Source organism: Phaenicophaeus curvirostris, chromosome 3 (genome assembly GCF_032191515.1).
Source record: "Phaenicophaeus curvirostris isolate KB17595 chromosome 3, BPBGC_Pcur_1.0, whole genome shotgun sequence".
Classification (NCBI taxonomy): Eukaryota; Metazoa; Chordata; class Aves; order Cuculiformes; family Cuculidae; genus Phaenicophaeus; species Phaenicophaeus curvirostris.
This window is the reverse complement of record NC_091394.1, coordinates 11019123-11038282: the sequence shown is the minus strand read 5'-3', so window position 1 is coordinate 11038282 and position 19160 is coordinate 11019123. Positions and strand designations below refer to the sequence as shown.

At 40.4% G+C, this 19160-nt stretch overlaps 1 protein-coding gene across 12 annotated transcripts in view; it reads left to right on the top strand.

The window, feature by feature from the left end:
* LOC138718801 (poly(rC)-binding protein 3-like) overlaps window positions 1-19160 on the top strand; it is a 499598-nt gene that overhangs the window by 341094 nt on the left and 139344 nt on the right. The window contains exon 1 of one of the 12 annotated variants that reach the window (XM_069853370.1): window positions 11788-11929. The exons of the other annotated variants lie outside the window; for them this stretch is intronic. The gene's annotated coding sequence lies outside the window, so the exon portion shown is untranslated. Of the gene's footprint in view, window positions 1-11787; window positions 11930-19160 lie in introns of those variants that run through there. 12 annotated transcript variants of the gene reach the window in all.

Below are 19160 nucleotides of genomic sequence, written 5' to 3'. Positions count from 1 at the left end.
CATTGATTTGTTTCAGCTTTGTTTTTATTTTCCACTTGGATTTAACCTATAAAGCCTCCTCGGATTTGAGCTGTAGCAACTCTTAAGTCCTCTGCAAGGTTAGCAGCTTTTATGCACCAAGGACTGGAGAAATGCTTATTTCAGGCAGATACCATCCCTGTCCTGAAGTGCTCATTATCTCTTTCAGTGAGGTGTTTTATACATAGCTGAAGGCCTACAAGTATCCCAAATAAAAGCTCTATGATCAGTGCTCTTTCTATTGTAAGTTCCCTGCCTCCTCATCTACAACCACTTGCAGGCGCAAGGCTCCCTCTCACCCTTGTAAAGACAGAAAATTCTTTTAGGAGGGGATGCAGGATGGTACAAGGGAAGTAAAGGAAAGTCTCAAAACGTTAGGAAAGGAGATGTAAAGATGTGGAGAAGCTTGGGAATAGTCATCTATTCTCAATCTAGAGACCCTGGCAAAACAGGAGAAATAAGAAGGATGCAGTTATGGAGAAAAAGTACGGAGGGAAACATCATCGCACTTACAAGACACAGAGAAGTGACTGAAGGTGGAAGACTGTACTATGAGACACAGCACAGCACAAGTTAGAAAAGAGAATTTAAAAACTCAAATGTTCAAGAGAAAAATTCACTTTAAAAAAAAAAAAAACAGTAGACAATGTACACACAAAATGGTACATAGATAAACTAGTTTTCTCCCATAATACTGCAACGCTCCAGAATCTAAATGGGCTGTGCTAATACCAATTCTGTGGGATGTAGGACAAGGTCATTATTTTATGTCAGTGGATCTAAGGCTCTGAAAGACAAAGTGAGTCTCAAGAGGGTGCAGTGGAAATCTGCAGCTGGAGAAGGGGGTCTGAACTTAGTGAGCATCATTGAAGTATCTTCTCCCTCAGTAAAGTTTTGGATATTAAAAAAAAATAATAATAAATTAAGTAGGATATAAAACTGGGTATAAAAAGTCTTTATGGAATGACAAAGTATGATTTTATATTGAACAAAATCATTGCTCTGCATATTTTTCCTGTTGTTGCTATGCTGGCAGACTTGGCCAGCAGTGGTATAATCTGTCAGCAAAGCTGTTGCAAATATACTTGCATAAGGCTTTAATAACTCTAGCTTGAAACACTAATATTTACTCAAATTTGTGTGTTATCTGCCAATATTGATGGAACATGTGTTCTGATGGTGCTGTACAATGAGTAACTGCCAATACACACTTCAAAGCTATTCCTGTTTTGAAATCTATTATTTGCTCTACGGATCTTCAATAGTTTCCTGATCAAACTAGTCAAGCTCTACACTAGCACACTGATTACTCTCTTATGTTGTACCAGCATATTGAAATATCTCACAGTAGCCTTTTACATCAAGAATTTCACTGTGCTCAAACTCTTTCATAAGGGACTTGAAGAGCACAATATGACAGCATATTAAAAAAAAACTTAATAATTATATGTGAACTATTTGCTTTTATTGAGAATGATATTACATTGATGCCCCTGCAGAAGAATTGAGGCTGACATAAGATGGACTTCATGCATTTAGGGTCAAGGCCCTTGACTCTCCAAAGAATTATGACACTAGTGAACGTAGTCTTTGATGAATCTTCTGAAAATGCAGAAGCAAAGTTAAATTGAGTCCTCAGCTTCCAGCAGCAAGCTGGATTGTTCCTGAGCATAGGCAAAGTAGAAACTGCCTAAGGTAACGGACTGCTGGGAAGACAAAGTGCATGTCTCCTAATGTGTCCCCCCCATAATTTTGTCCATATTAGGACTGGGAAAAACAGGTTGTCTGAAACTGCTGCTGCCCCTAAAGTAGGAGTGGAAACTATTGGTAGAATGCCCAGTGCCGGCAGCTGTGATAGCTGAGTGGTATCAGTCCCAGGAGGCAGTCAGATTAGCAGCATGGATCCTCTAGATCTCTCCATTGCAATTCCCTACTTTTCTGCAGCAGTCGGGGTGGCCCTGTCCCATCTGTTATTTTAGGGGGTGGCTGACTGTCAATTTTTTCTGAGTCATTTAAAAGTCTTGTGCTGGCTCGAGAATAAAAGGCCTGCAAAATGTTTATAGTCTTAAATGAGGAGTAATGATAGAATTATTTATATTTAGAAATTCAGGGAGTGTTCTCCGTCTAAATGCTACATATACCATGCTACTCGCTCCAAAATCCAGATGACATCATCAGCATTTCATCCTCTACTCCTGGATATCTCAGTTTCTCCTTTTACTACCCCAGGTTCTTTGTTGCAAATTCAACAGATTAATTTTAAAACTAGTTTTCATTCCGTATGGTTGGATGGATGGACGTTCTGCCGTCACTGTCTGCATTTCAGACTTGAACCACAAATGTGGTTCAGTTTCAACTTTCAAACTTTACTTTGTTTCCAGGATTATTGTCTTGGTGATTTCTACACCTCCATTTGCGGAATCTTCCAGAGATTACAAATTCAGTAGCCAAATTCAGAGTCTTAGAAGTGGAACTTCCCAAGCTTGTTCCATAAATGTCTGACTGATTTTTGTGCCCTGGAGTTTTGTTCCCTTGGGCTGGCAGACTTCAGATGTTAAGTGATGGAATTTAACTATTCATACAGGCCTGTGAATTGTTCTTAGTCCGTCCTGTGCTTGTGATATTCCCTCATGTTGCAGCCAGTGGTTTTCAAGGAGACAGAATTTTACAATGTAGCTGCTTCTCTGGTTTTACAAATCAAGATAGCTTTTCATTATAATTGTTAAAAAATGTCACAGTGAGCCATATTATAATGAGTTGTACGTGTGAAGCTCATGAGGATCAGATTACTTATTCCTTATTTTATACTCCTTATAGCTGCTTCCCCTTTGGTATGCTGCTCTACTAGGAGAAACAAAGAACTTTCTCTGAGTTCACCCAGGCTTAGTTTTTAAGGGCTGCCCTCTAGCCAGTTCACATGCTTCCTTGCTCCTGCTATATCTGGCTTTTTTTTTTTTCTCAGATACAACTTTTTCCAACACTAAGCAAGCTCCGACGTTTGTATGCAGGCATCCTTGCCCTTGTCAGTCAAAACCCGTTGGGCATCATGGCTGGATGCCTGCTTCAGCTTTTCGTTTGGACAGTGGCTCCGGTTATTTCAGTTGTCGTTATTGTCAAGGAGCTTGATTGGGTTTTATATTAGTCCTTAGTAAAGGCTGGATGTTTGCTTTCAGTCTTTGATGGACTATTAGAAAAATGCAAAAGGGCACTCAAAAACAAGGAAAAGAGCTTTCTTTGAGAAGAAAATGGTGGGTGATTTTAAATTATTTTTAGCTCTGTGATTATTAGTGTATAAATGTTACTTAGACTTTATATAAAAATCACAGTAATTCCTTCTTTGTTCCAGTCAAGTAGCAACTCCTCTTACACCCACCGGCATGCTTAGTCACCTCTTTTGTAAATCCCCACAAGCAAAGTTCCCCAAGGGTAGCTTTGATAAATTGGCATGCTCCCCACAGCAATGAAAAACTACCATCTGCCTTCCACGTAATAACCAAAATCGAAGTCTGAGCCTGTTTGAAAATCCAGGGCTCACCCAGAACTGGGGAGTTTGCTTTGCCGTCTGCTTCTTGCAGGAGAGGAATTAGTTCATTTCTGCTAGTCCTTTCCCTGCTAGTACCATCCTCCCTTCCCATCCATCCCCTAGTGATCTTTTGAAAATAGGAAAGAGATATTTGCCAGCTGTGGGCTTCTATGACTGTTCTGTATCTCAAGACACCCTGTGCACCTTCCTTTGTTTTCTACTGAGAACTTGCTGGTTTCACTGTGTTTCATCTTGTCTCTCCACTGCACCAGACTGGCTGGGTGGTGAAACGCTGCAAAATTATGTTAAGCAAGGCTTAAGGGCAAACATCCAAGAGCAAGATTGAGAGCAAAAGGGTATAAATAAAACAGTGACAAATTTGCTTCTCATCTATATTTAACCATGACTCCTGTTTCAAGTATCCCGCGAGGGATTTCTTTCGCATTGTCCTGCAGTGAAAGTCGAAGATGGTGGCTTCCCAGAGTCAGCCTTCCTCCCAGGTGGCGAGCGCACTTCTGCACGATTTCCACTTCCAAACCCTCTGTAATCCTTTGGGGCTGTGCTTTTGGATACAAATGCAAATTCCAATCATGTCCTGTCTTGAAAAGGGCACCTCAGATACTTACATGGTCATTTCCATGTCAGCCTGGCAAGGACTGTCAGATAAATACAGCTAGATTTGCCTCCTGCGATCAGAAGTGTTGTGCACCAACGATATATTCTCCCTTTGTCCTTTGGCAGTCAGCTGACTAGCAACCCCTGCCCATGGGATCCTTTTCAGCTCCTCACACCCTGCTGAGGTTATTTATACAACCATAATATTTCCATTATGAGTTATTAGTTGTGCATATGTTATGATCACTGGTAGCTTAGTGCATATGTGCATATGTTCATGATCACCGGTAGCTTAGTGACTTTTGATAGGTATTACTCTTTATTAACATAGATAATAGACACTGTAAAATTCGTATGGTTATGAGTGCTAATGCAACTTGCTCATAATGTTTCAGATGTAGTGCTTTTTTTGAAGATGAGGTCCTCTCTGTTATGCTGTGTTTCTAGGTACAAAGTGCACTTTCTTCTGACCCAGCTGCACTAGAATTCTAAGCAGGTGGTGTCACTTTTATATAGCTACATCATAATTCCATTTTAAAAAAACTAAAAATGTTTTTTACCTTATCTTGTACAGTGCTCCTGGTTCCCTGTAGATAGTCTCCCTTGATACAGAAGCCCAGACACTGATTTTCAAGATAGGGTTCATCTTGGATTTTATTGATGCATTAGACCTTAATTTTGGCTGCCTTCAAAGAACAGAATTTCAGTCAAGCAGAGCTGATGTTGTGATCTCGGATGACAATGCCATTTGCAATTGTCCAGTGAGCCTTCCCAGGGATCAGCCCACATCCCTGAGTATGGACATAATTATTTTCAATCTGACAAAATTACCGGTGGTGTGGAAAGAGAACATGGCTGTAGCTAGGGTGGATTTAGACCTTTCCCATCAATAAGATGTTTTATTGTTTGCATCATATTCTGTTTGTTTAAAAAATTTCAGTCAGTGGAGCAGAAGTTCTGATTGTTTCTCAGAACGGTGCACCGGGTCAGCCATGCGGAGTAATGTATCTCTTCCTTCACAGGATTTTTAGGAAGAAGCAAATGTGTTGATTTTGAAAATTACACTAAAACAGACATCACAACACATCAAGATTTTAATTTTAGAAAACCACTGGTTATAAATGAAAGACTTCCCTTCTCTTACCTCCACTAATTCATATTTTTTAAAAAATACAGCTTGATGCTTTTTTTTTTTACTTTTCATTTCTTTTCTAAAATTATACCTGTCTCTTTTAATCTGCTTGTTAGCCATAAACTCACCAAAATTATGCAATTCATTGAATTATGTGATTCAAATTAAGTACATTTGGGATTTCTTCCCTCTCTCTCCCTCCCACTGAAGAGGGGAGTCTTTGTGGGCTGCAAGGCTCATGATTTTAATCAAACATTGGAATTGACAATCTTATCAAACAACAATAAAATTAGGAGGCTAAAGTAAATGTAAACCAGAGAAATGGGACAGTAAGCAGAAATGAAGGAGCAGTTTTTTCCACTGCTGTTGGCTTTGCAGTTGGTGCCCACAAAAACATCTTTTTAAACTGTATTGTTTGCTGTGGTGAACAGACCGAATGTGATGAGAGCCAGGATCAACAGCTTTCTCAGGCTTCCCAGCTACAGATGCTTTCTGATAAATAGGGCTCCTAATCATTTAATATAGCTATATGTTTTATGCCTCACTTACCAAAGGTTTCTGTTACAATCTCTGGTTTATTCACATCCAGTGAAGTTCACTCCAGTGAAGTTCACCAGTGCTTTCATTTTTTTGAGAACTACATTTTTAACACCTGCCTGTTTGAAAGAAAGTTCCTTTAACTCATACTAATCTGGTCACTTTTACGTGGACTTTTAAAATAGAGTATTGACTCTTCTTTCTTCAAATACTGGACTTTATTTCCAAATTTTGAATAGCTATTTTTTCCCCCTTCCTCCATTTTTAAAAAATATGGTGCATGGTCCTACTTTGCAGAACTTGATCCAGAAGAATTGAAGCACATGCTTAAGGAGAAGAAAGGCATGTGGTTCATGAACCCCATAATTAGTTCCCCTTCCTAGCTCTAAGCAGTAATTAAATCTGTCACTTCTGCTCTGCTGATTCATTTATTTAGCTATTTAATTGCTCAGCTGAATACGTCTTTATCTCCGGAACTGCAACATTTTATTCAGACAAAGAAATAGCATAATCCATTATTATTCTTTTTCCAGGAGCGGAGACATGTAAAAGAAAAGAACATTAATAGTAGATGATTTGGTGGTGTGGTCAGTTTTCACTTATCAAACAAAACAGTGTTTAAGGGAAAACTTCAACCAGTGCTTGAGGATAGCTTTTCATATACAGGCTTGCTTCTCTGGGAAATTATGTCAAGCGTGAGGATCCGATGTATCTGATCTAGCTTTCCATTTCCACGATGGGTTAACTTAAAGCACTTCCATGTAATAGTCAAAATTTTCTATAAAACAAGAAGTCATACCCTGATTTACTGGTGGAGTATTTTATAAACATTTTAATTCTGCAAATATACACTAAATTGTTTACAGACTGAACAGTATCTTTTCTCTATACATTTTTTTGGGGGGGGCACTGCTCACAGAGATTTCTGTCATCTGTCTCTTAGATTTATCATCAAATACAGTATTTTGATCTGTAAAGCAGATGGCATTTTGAATACTTCTGAACTTACAAAGGAGAACCCTTCTGAATACCTCTCTGTGTGGCACGTTTCCATACACACAGTTTTCTTCATGGTACGTTTTCAACATCCGTAAGAGAAGTTGCAGAATTCCTCCACTGTTTCTGTGCATAGGTGGGAAAGCTGGTGTAGGACAACAATCAGGAGCAAGTCACGACAGATCAACTCAAACAAGGCCTTTTGGCAAAATGAGAAAATATTGTTTATTTTTATAACTGTTTTTCCTCTTTGAGCTGTGTAATGAGAGCTGATCCAGGAAGTGGAAGATACAAAACCCACCCAGAATTCAGAGAGAATAATATTTTTCTTTCACTTCTGGCACCAGTGGATCAGTTCTGAAGCTCTTTAAGTCATAGGTCATGTTTTTCCCAGGTAAGCTCATTACTCTAAAAATCCTTTATTGCTTACCTGGATGGGGTTTTGTTGTTGAGGATTATTTTATTTTTCCTTCGGCAAAAGTCCTGTCTACTCCTTTGCAATGCAAAGCAAGTCTGTACTACTGCTGCTGACACCCAGCTTGGTCCTGCTTGAAGTAAAAGCTGGACCCTACATAAAGATCAGCTGGCGGAACTGGTAGGGTTTATTAGCTGTATTTTAATGCCTTGCAAACACAGCTGGATGTCCTGCTGTACCTCCGGCTGCTGTGCTGGGCTACATGGGCATCCCCACTGCCTGTGCCAGAACAGGGATCTCTGTTTTGCTCTCCCCCATCCTCAGGAGGGCTTTCTCAGCCCACAGGTCAGCAGCTTTGGCCTGACAATGCTTTGTCTTGTTTGTGTTATTGTTCTGCATCTGTGCACTCTGGGTTACTGAAAGCCTTTTGTTGAAATAAAGAATATTTCTTTCCCTGCTTGAATTAGGAAGTCTGGAAATCTTGAAAGCAGTTTTATTCTTGCAAGCCTGTGCACGTAATTTTTGTACAAGGGTTTTGCATGAGCTTCAATTAAATAGTCTTTCTTTTAAGTGCATTTCTTCAAATGATCTTCTAAATGTACACTTTATGTTATGGAGGGCAAATGCTTAAATTGCGGGAATTAATAAGCCAGCAAAAAACATATCTGGACATTCTTTGAGGATGAGCCTGTATGTGAATGGGTCTGGTATGAGAAAGCAGTGTTCACTGCAGCAGGACAAACAAGTATGATCAGAGGAGGGCATGGGAATGAAATGGAAAAAATAACATTTATTTGTAGATGATTATTGTTGAGCTGGTGGAAACTAAACAGACGAAACAGGGATAATTTCAGATGGCTTTTATCTCTGTTCTAAAAGAGCATGAGGTTAGTCAATAGGATTAACTACTTTTACATAGATTTGTACATAAACATTGAGATGCAAGAGCTGGAGGGACATCAGCTGAGTGCCCTCCCTTTGTGATGATTACTTTCGGGAACGTCTGGGGAGGGAATTAGGTGACAGTGACTATCGGCTTCCCCTCAGATGAACCTGGCTGTTGTCATCCTGCCATCAACAGGCTGGAAATTACTATCTCAAAGGCATTGCAGAGTTTACAAGCAGTCAAACGGGACCAAAACCACTCCTTACTCCCGCCCTGCCCTCCCCATCCCATGCCGGAGCAAGCAATGTCCAGCTACTTGCACAGCACAAACTGGAGGCTTGCAAAGCAGTGCTAGGTCTGGGCACTGCCAGTGGGAGAACTCTGCTTGATCAAGGGTGTTTGGGGAATTTGTTTTGGTTTAAATATGGTTGGGGAATTTTTGGGGGTGAGTTTTCCGCTCTAACTCGCAGTATAGTCAGTAACCTCAGGCTGGGTGATAGCCCTCACTCACCACGCTGGAATATGCTGGTGTAGAACGTGTCTAAATCAAATTAGATTAAGTCTCCCAGTTTTGATACAAACGCACCTGAGTCTGTACTTTATTACCGTATTGATTTACTTACTGGCATATTGGGAGCCTCTCGCTACTGTTTTAATTTAGAGGAGCCGTGGCTTATAGCATTTGTGTGATGTATCGGTGGGGTTGGAGGCTGCCCCTGACCAGCCCTGGTCACTGTACTTTGTTATATAAGATGCATAGGCTTGGGTACCTATAAATGTTAGCGTGCAGCTGTCACAGAGGGATTGTGAGCAAGCTGCTCGGGACCTCGAGAACACAATAGCTTGGCACTCAGAAATATGGAACTTTGATAACGTATTACAAGGTTACGTATCGGGGGAAGAGGGTAGGAAGGCGGTGACTGCTTTTAATCTCTGTCTCTTTCTTTAAAAAAAAATATATATTTTTTTCCTCCTTTATATTTTGGATATTTACAATTTTTATCACTTTAGGATGTGACATTCTCGGCCTTGACAGTGCTTTTGTTTGGATATTTATAGCAGCTTCTGGTCATTGTTGAGCAAAGGAGATTGCCCTGCCCTCTGGCCCTTTCTCTAAGCAGATTTTGGGCAGAAGCTCCTCTCATGTGGCACTAATTGAGATGATTGGCGGAGGGGGTGATGTGAGTGCGCTCCGGGTTTATCTGCCGGGGGAGGAAGAGAGAAAAAGCAGAGGGAAGGGAGCAAAAGGCATTAAAAAAAAAAGAAAGAAAGAAAGAAAAGAAACGAGGGAAAGGGTGAGAGAGGAGAAAAGGAGGGAAAAAAAAAAGATTGGTGGGTGCGAGGGCTGTCCCCGCGCATCCCTGCAGGAGGGGGCGTGCCAGGGGTCCGGAGGCGCTCAGGACCCGCTCCGCAGGTGGGTACCGGGGGGGATGCTGCGGGAGGGGGCTTCGCTTGGGTTTGTGGCTTTGCCGGAGCCGAACGTGTTGCTTTTGCGGCTGATTTAGGGGCTGGGTTTACCCCCCTCCTCCCCCGTCCCTCTGCCAGCCGGGGACGGGATGGGCGAGGTGGGAGAAGCCTGATCTTCCCTTGGGCGGCTAAACCCGCCCGAGCCCGCAGCTCCGGGGATTAAATCCCATAAAATCTGCGCTCTGTGTGTGTCCTGCTTTCCCGGTTAACAGTTTCCTGCGAGTTTAACGTGGAGCTGCCCCTTCCAAGCAAAACCGCAGGGGCTGGGGAGGCAGAGGATGAGAAGTTTCTGACTTGCTATAAACTGGCTTCGCTGCCAAAAGCCACCGAGCTGGGATGTTGCCCCATGATTTGGGGGGGTTAGCATTGGAGGTTGCTTCCTTTTGTTTGTCTGGTAACGCTTCTGGAGGCGTTTTTTTCGGTTTTAAGTTGCTTAATGTAAACAGCCTAAGTAAACAGTTCTATCCTTGTTCTGTGCGTTGCGCAGTGAACTTCCACATGTGTGTTTCTTAAAGAAAAGTTGGGAAATATATGGTAGATTTATGATAACGGTAGTGAGAGAGGACGCTGAGGTTCCATGCCTATTATAATTATTATTATTAGCAGTATTAGTATTTTAAAGATGCCATAAGTTTTGTTACTGCGCGCCAAAACCTGTTTTAATCGCTCCGATAAATCTGCATTCTAGCAGACCTCTTAACGCTGGATCTGGTTATGTTTATTGTACAAATTCTGTTTGTGTTTCTGATAACCCTAATAATACTACTGGAAAAGTAAATGCTTGGTTAACGCATGTTTTAACAGCTCTTGTGTAGCTTATAGTTGGCAAAAATACAGTCATAGCTGGAAATTGCTGTGCATGTCTATCTTCAAATATTTTTTAAAAAATTGGTATTAGAAGCATGCGTACTATTCCTCTAGCTGTAGGTCTTGTTTGTTTCTTTTGTGCACTGTTTCAGAAGTAGAACAACAGTGAAAAATGGAGTTGAGCAGCTGATAATCCTTTTGTTCTCCCCTTATCCCTACAAAGATTCCTGGTATAAAGTTTGTGAACTGTCACTGAGGATGGTTCAAAGTGAAATCCAGGAACTGGCCATACTAAAATCAGGCAAGAGTTTATAAAATAAACTGAAAAGCTGAGGCTTGCCTACTCTAAACCTCTTAATAAATACATCATTTATCTAGTGTTCTACTCATTGTATTCAAGAAAAGGAAAAACTTGATTGATTGTGTGGTAATTTCTCTGTACCTTCTTAATCTACAATCAGGTGAACAAAAATATTTTTACTTTCCTTACAACCTGAAATAGCTGGTTTCTTATAAAAGACCGTGCCCTTTTCTTTATTTCACGTGTTTCCATACTGCAAAAATAAGATTGTAACCGTTTCTCTGGTTCCGTCCTTTCACACTTGGTCTCCAGTTTATGCTGGTTTATATATTTCTGTAATAATAAAGTCATTTGCCATTGCTTCCTTCAAGGACCGTACTTAAATGCATCTGTAGAGCGCATACAGTATGATAATACATAATGACATGGATGTATATATTCATTTTATTCTTACATGGCTCAATATATTTTTCTTGTTACTTCACAGAAGCTAGAAACATGATAAATGTCCCATTAGTGGTATTGGTAATAAGCATTAATGCCAGTGCACAGTCAATAAGAAAACATTTTTATTTGAAAGCCTTCTTATAACGGACACCGTACTGATAACCTTAATGTGTAACCTGTGCTACATATATTCAGTGTTAGGTTAGATTTACTTTTAAGTACTTGGTAAATAACTTAATTTCTACTAGATGTCCAGTTTCCATAGTTCTTTTTAGCCTTTGCAGCCTCTGAATGGCACAGGGATTTTCCAGGCAAAAGGTTGAGTGTACGTGCAGTTTTGGGATACAGCTCTTCTTCTCAGAAACCTGCTTCGGTATTGCAAGGCATTGAGTTCTGATATTAATGTAAAGCAAAATTTCTTATTAAAAATATAAGTCAAATCCAAAGACTGCTGCGTTGGTTGGATACTCAAGAACAAACTGGAATAGCCTTCTCCAACACGTTACTGAAAATGTGGTGAGTGACTGAAAATGTGGTGAGTGACTTTTGCGAACCATGAGGGTAGTGTTGAGTTGTCTGCGTGCGAAGCCGCTTGCCACAGAGCCATCAGAGGAAAAGAGGCTGTCCTGCCTGAAATGCAGTGGTTCACACCCTTCACAGTGCTCTGTGCCGGAGGAAGCAGGACAGGACATGACACAGGAGAGCAGAGGATGAGCCATCCCTCCTGCTCAGGAGGTCTGGGAAGCCAGGACCGAGTACGCTGGGAAAAAGGACCCTGCAGTAGGGTAAGGGTATATATCGCCGTGGCATGAAGTTAGAAGAAGCTTGCAAAGCTAACTGGGGATGTGGCAGAAAAGTGAAAGAGGTATTTGCAGGAGAAAGGGCTTTGGAGTGGTAGATGCTGTGAAAAAAACACATGGTGGTTGTGACGGTGATGTTTTGAGAGGGGCAGAGATGTCGGAGGTCTGATGGACCAGGGAGTAAAGGTAGGCTGGTGGTCTTGGGAGCAGTCGGGAGCCAAAGCTCTTAATGCTCCTATAGGGAGACTTTGCAGCCGGATGGGTAACCCAATTTGGGTGCTTTGGGAGAAAGAGTAAGGAGCTGGGAAATGACCATCGGGATTCCTGCTCATCATCATGGAGGAAGCGTTACACAGCTGAGCCAGGGTAAGGTTGGGTGTAGCAGGAGGGCTGCCAGCCAGGAGGCAAGGGGGTGGTAAATGATCTTTAGATTTTTAATTGTGTATGTGAAATTGGGAAGCTGAACTATTAAAGTTCAAAGCAAAACATAAGGATAGGAACTCAAAATGAATCTATAGCACTGAAACTGTTTACTGTCATTGTTAGTCTTTCCCAAAGATTTGCAGTTATTGGGGTTTTCATATCCTAAAGTTTATAATAGCATCAAGGCTGGAGATTGTAGAACGTGCACTAATTAATTTTCAAAGAACTTGCAAGAGTGTTTTTCTTTAAAAGAGACCTTGTTTAACTTTTAATAACAGATGCACTTTCTTGCATTCATTTGCTAAGCAATCGACTCGCTGTGTTGCCTGTGAAGCACAAAATCAAGGGAGGCTTTGACACATGAAGTAGAGCTTACATAAAGTTTATGAGCAGCAGCAGCAAGAGTTAGGCACAAATTCTCTGTGTTCTGTTCCCTACCTTAAAATATTTTAAGGTTGGGTATTTTTCTCTGCTGGCTGCCATCAGCAATAGAAGTATCAACAGGAGAAAAATGGGTCGCTTGGGTTTTAGCATTAAGCAGCAAATCCAGGGCCAATAGGATTTAGCTGGGATGTTAAGGTTTATTCAGTGCATTTAGTTAATGAAGTTGGAAGGAGGGAGGGAGAGAAAAAAGTCAGTGTCTGGGTTGGGGGAGGGGATGAAATAGCCTTCTGTCACTGGATGCATCCCATGGTGACTACTGATTGATTGATGCTCTGCAAGACAAAAAAGAGCTGAGCGAAGGAGGTTTTAATTAAATATAACATCTCAATGCTAGCTCCTTTGGATTAAAATCAAGAAGAAGATCTTCATAATAGGCATCCACCTAGTCTTAAGGGTGTATAAGTGCTTCTATGGAATGTAGTGCCCATCAGTTAGGGGGAAAGGAAGGGATCTGATATGTCCAAGCATCTATAAAGCCATGAAAATATTCAGCAAGTGCAATCATATGTTAACATATATCAATCGGGCACAAAAATCAAGTTCAGGTCAACAAGCTCCCACTTGAGCAGTATGCCAAGATTTCTAGCAGAAAGCCCCACCATCCCTGATGCACATGGGTGGCCCTTTGCTGTGCTCACCCGTATTCTGAAGCTTTTGTGTCCCCTGCCAAAGGCTGTCATCTTGTGTACACGCATGCTGTTCAGCATCTTGACTCTTTCCAAGCCCTGAAAGCCTTTAGCTCAGACACACAGAAAAGAATTAGTATAGAAAGTCATTTTTATTTAAAAAAATAGAAGGTTATTATCTATACATCAAAAAAAATGCAAACTAACAGGAATTGATCTTTTTTTGCAAGAGGGTTTTTTTCTTTTTTCCCCCTTTAATTTCTCTTCCTCTTCATAGCAGATTCCCGCTTGGATCAGTCCTTTTGTTTCCCAAAGCTGTAATGGTCATTTACAGTCTGAAATTTCTTATTCTACCCACCCCCTCAGAGGTCCATGCTTGACGTTATAGCAAGATGCTGCTAGGAGTCATTGAGCAGTGATTCAGACTGTCAAGACTGAGCCCAGTGACCTCAACAGACTTTCCCCCCAAGAAGGGCATGAGCACTAGTGGAAGGTTTCATACTACGGAATAAATAAGCAGAAGACTTATAAAATGAACAAAAGGTCCACATTCCTGTTGTTTTCAGGTTGTTCTCAGCATAATCTAGTTCCTCAGACAGCTTATGGCTTGATACAAGCGTGCAAGGAGGACTTAGCAGCATTTTTTAGTAAGATTTATTACAGTGAGACCTGAAAACTCCTATTGAATGGTTGAGAAATACTTGAATGTGTAATGTTTGGGAGTTTTTTTACTATGTAAACGGTTTAAGACAAACATTACCAAATAATTTTTTTAAAGGCAGTTAATATGTTTAGAAAAACATTGTTTGCTCATCTCTGCATTGTTCTGTACTGCTTTATGTCTGTACGCAGTTTGTTAACTGAAAAACTTTTGGCTATACTTACAGAATAGGTTAGGGACAAGTCTGCAATAAGAAACAAAGAGTAATTTCACTAAAGTGAAGAAAAAAACCCAACCCAAAACCCCTAAAACAAATAAAAATACACAGCCAAATAGAAGCACTTGACTGTAATGCTTAAAGCACAGATTTATGAATGTTCAGCCAAGTTTTAAAAATGGGGGTGGCTGCATCAGAACCGCAGTCCCAGGCACACAGCAAGAGTCTGAGCAGCTGTGTGGGGAGCAAGTGAAGGTCTACAAAAAGACTACTGTTATCTTTTGTATACAAATAGGTATGCATTTGATGGTAAGCGAATACGGATAAGATATTAGTGCTAATCTGAGGATTTAAAGAAATGAAATCTGAACTGTGTGGTTGTCCTGGGGGCAACGAGGGAATCTGAATACTATCCTAGATGTAGAACACTCTACAGAAAAGCAAATAGGTGTACATCTCCCCCAAAACAGAGTACTTCTGAATGTAGCTACATGGCAATGAAATGCTTCATGCGATGAAGCTAGCCCTGCATTTGTGATGGTCTATTACCTTTACCTCTATTGGCTTATGTTTTTCTCAGGAATGTGCAGTAAAGCACCTATTCAGTATTTGAGCCTGACTTAAACTAATAGAAAGATAGAAGCTGAGCTATGAAGACTGTAAAATGGCTTTTCTATGAGTTCATTCAAATACTAAGCTCTGCATACCTTGAGGATCTCATTAGCATGGTTGTGGCTGTGTGCCAGCATCTAGCCAGAAGATCAAATGGAAATTTTGCTGTCTGTTTTGTAACATTAAACATTCTATAGAACAACAGCAAAGATTTTAAGTGAAAAGGCTGTAGAAACATTGGGAACAGATGCAACCGTTGTAAATGCTGTAAATCCACTTTATAATTAATGTGTAGTACTGGATTAACTACTGGAAGTCCCTGGGCTGCCTGGATCTGGTGGAGATTTACTTATATATGACCAAAGTGGTTAAAAAGACTATTTGTCTTTTTTATTAATGTGTGTTCTACCTATAAGAGTAAATAAAAAAAAAAATGTTTTGCTCCTGCAAGTGGTAAAATATATGAGATATTCTGATCTACTGTTGTTCTGATTTGCAAGTTCAGAGTTTTCACTCAGTGATGAGAATCAGGTTTGGAGTCTTAAACTCATTTTAGTTCAAAGATGTTTAAACTGCTGGGTTTTGATTGAGTAGTAGGGAAGATTGTAAGTTACACCATTAGATTGCTCAGCAAAAAGCGAGAGCACTGGGGAGACTGTGAGCCAGAGATACGCTTCATTTCCCTCTCCCTCCTTTCACTGTCAGCATTCACACTGGGCAAATACAGATGCCCAGCAGGTAATGGAAAGACTGTTAAGTACTTTGAGCTTTCCATGATGCTTAGTGTGGACTGGAGTAGGGTAGGAGAGGCAGAGTAAAAATCATAAGGGCTCTTAAACTTTGCTTGTAATAAAGTCTAATGTTCTTTCAGTGTTTGTAGTGTCAGACAATAAGCTCTGACCCTGTGTTTTAAAAGACTGCTGAAACTTTGAAAGCTTGTTGTTTGTGCAGAAATGATACATCTCTGACAAGCCTCCTGTGTGAGCTGTGGTTGAGGAGTCTCCTGAAGCTGTACTTGACTGTGACTATCTAGAGCAGCTCCCCAAATAGCTTCTAATACTGATAGAATTGCATCTGCCTACTGTGAGCGCCTACTGTGGCTGTTGTGTGCTGGATAGAACTCTTTCCCATACTTCTAACCAGTGTTGCTGTTGCCTCCCAAATGCTTACAGGAGCCATAGTTACCTAGATAACTCTGGGAGCTTGAGCGCAATTAACCTGTCTGCATGTCCTGTCATAACTTAATATGTGACATCATAGTATTAGGCCTCTCGCTGGTAGCAAATTCATGGTTTTGAGTAATTTCATGCACATCTTAAAAAGTGTGCTTTAAGAAGACACTGTAACTTTCAGCTGTGGGATGGTAACTTCAGGGATACCTGATCCTGGCTTCAGAGCAGAATGCATTACCTTAAACACTAGAAATACAAGTAGTTTCCTTCTGTGGCTGTTAGGACTGTCCTGATCAAATGTAACGGTAGCTCGCCTGCTTTACTTCATGTTACCCCCACGTAGGGTCATATCCGTGACCAGTTACCGAGTGTCCGCAGATGAGTGGTATTTTATAGCCCGTGGCTGATATGTTCTCCTTGCAGTTGTATGAACAGACTTTACTGTGGTTGGATGATGCTTTTTGATTTTTCAGGAACACTCTTTCTGCTCCCTTAGTCTTCAGTTTCAATGAAAAGATGATAAAAGGCAGAGTTAGAACTATTTAGGCAACCTATGTTGATACTCCCAAATTTTCTGCTACTACTTTTCTTCTACAATGATAGCCTTAACTTCCATATTTGATAAACTTTTACATGGTTTTGTTTGTTTACTTGGTTCTTTGACTGGGCAAATATATCCACACTCCTTGTGGATTACATTTGTATATGTAGGGTGGTATTGTTGGTAGCTACTTCTTGACTCCACACTTAGAATCATAGAATCACCAGGTTGGAAGAGACCCACCAGATCATCGAGTCCAACCATTGCTGACACATGGTTTGGACCCTGGGCTTTGCCCTGCTATCCCTGGGTTGCATTTTAGAGTAAATCTGCTCACTGGGACCTACTCACTTCTAATGCTTTTCATTGTCTAAAAGGAAATCTCACAGCACTGTGACCTATTCTTGCCTTTTGTACCTCCTGTTGAGAAACAACCCCGATTGTCCTTTGATGGGTGTGTGAAGTTACTGTGGAGTTGGCAATAAAATGCAAGTGAGGCTTTACAAAGAAAGTGTACAGAAACTATCCTTTTTGCTGTGCTTTTATTACATTGCATTGTGCACAGATGGATGGGCTTTTAGTTGGCTCGGGAGTAAAGAGGCCACCAATATATATCCAAACCTTTCCAAAGCAACTTGAATTCCCTTAGGAGCAATGCATTAAAGTGCCTATGAAAATGGAGTTTTCTTTTACCTTGTGACCTTTCTGCTTTCCCATCACTAGACAGGAAAGACCCAGTCTCCAGTGAATATTATTATTAGTCAATAAAGTTAAAAGCAGCAGATCATATATATGGGGAGATAAATAATAATGAAAGTAGCCAGAACTAGGGTAGCCTACGGCTACTAATAAAATGTCACCTTCATTTTAGCTCTACATGCCTCTGAGATCATACTTAAAAATACATCAAAATCTGATGCTGTCAATGAGAACAAGGCTGAATTGACAGATAAGGAAATGGCTTTCTAAATAATATCCTTAAAACATACTGGGCAAGTGTGAAAGATTGCAAATGTGTCTAAAATGTATTTCGTTTCTAGTTCCTACACTGATAACGCAATTTGGGTTTTGAAGCTGAAAGTTCGGAACTTAACTACAGCTTTAAACCATGTCCAGCAACTTTCTGAAGAAAATTATCATGTTTATGCTACATTTAATTTCTTGTGTACTTTTGTTTGTAGACTCTAAGCAAATAAAGTAAAAATTGTGCACATATTTGTCCAAGTTTAAAGGGAAACTTATATGGATTCTGAGAAATAGCTCTGTTGCTAGGAGTAGTCACACAAATATCTCAGTTGAAGTTGTTCTGGATTGGTACTTCTGTGTTCTTGGTAGTAACTGCAGTTTTGGGGGGTTGGAGATAGGCACAGAATAAAACCGTTTTGGACCTGTAAGTACATCTAAAGCTGAGGGCAAAGTCATCTTTAAAAATCATGTCCTTACAGATGGAGACTAGTGATGACTTTGGCTCAAAGTGTCTTCTGCTGCAAGCCTTATTTGAAGATATTATTAGTCCAAATTTTAAAACTATGCACACATCTCTTCCAGAAAGCGAATATTTTGTCTAATGATCCTCGGTGCTCTGGGGAAGGCCAAAAAAAAATGGTATATACTTGTGTGTTTTTCATTGAGAACCATTTATTATGTGGATGTCAAACAAGTAGGCTGTAGTAATAAACAAAAATGGGTTTATAGCTCATCTTGTGAGACTAGCTTTCATGTCTGCAGCTTTAAATAACTGCTGCGCATAACAATCTGTCTTGCCTTTACACTTCTCATTCACAAAAAAAGACAAAATTACATTTGTTCAGAAGAATCTCTTTAATTTATATGTATCCAACAAAGTATGGAGTTAATCAATATTAATTTTAACCTAATAATATTGCCCAATTAATATTTAGTCAAACTCTGTAGTTTTTTTCAAGCACTGAGCACCTAATTTACGTGCTTATCTGTATCTTGTAATACACCCATAGGGGCTTAATGACAAAAATGGTATTAGAGGTGATTCTGAGCCCTAAACATTGTCTTCTGTTTCTCTTTTTTTTGGCAATCTGAAGTGCCATTGATCTGCCTTCTTAGCCAACGATGGTTTTAGATTTGTAGCTGTAGCCATATTTTAATACTGTTTATCTGGTTAGTTTTTGTAAATTGAAGCTGTTCCACTCACCTGCTGCCTGATTTCTTTTGGGAACAGACTGAAGACTGCCCTGAATTTTAACATGCCTGCAGAAGACCAAATGTGATAAAAGGTTGAGCTGGAGGTAGCTCAGGAAGGCCTTGAGGAGATGTCCACCGAGTCCCTCAAGGAATTTCTTCTTGATTATTCTGTTGGAGCAGTAGGATGAGAACATGTTTCTCTTTAATTCCTGGGGGCTCCTGGGAGCCTCTGTACTCCTACATCCCAGAAATATCCATCTTTGTGACAAACACAAATATGTTACCAGCCTCTTCTGTTGACTTAGGCTGCAAGATGTCATGTCACAGAAAGTGATGTGTGATGCTACTCCAGCTCATATC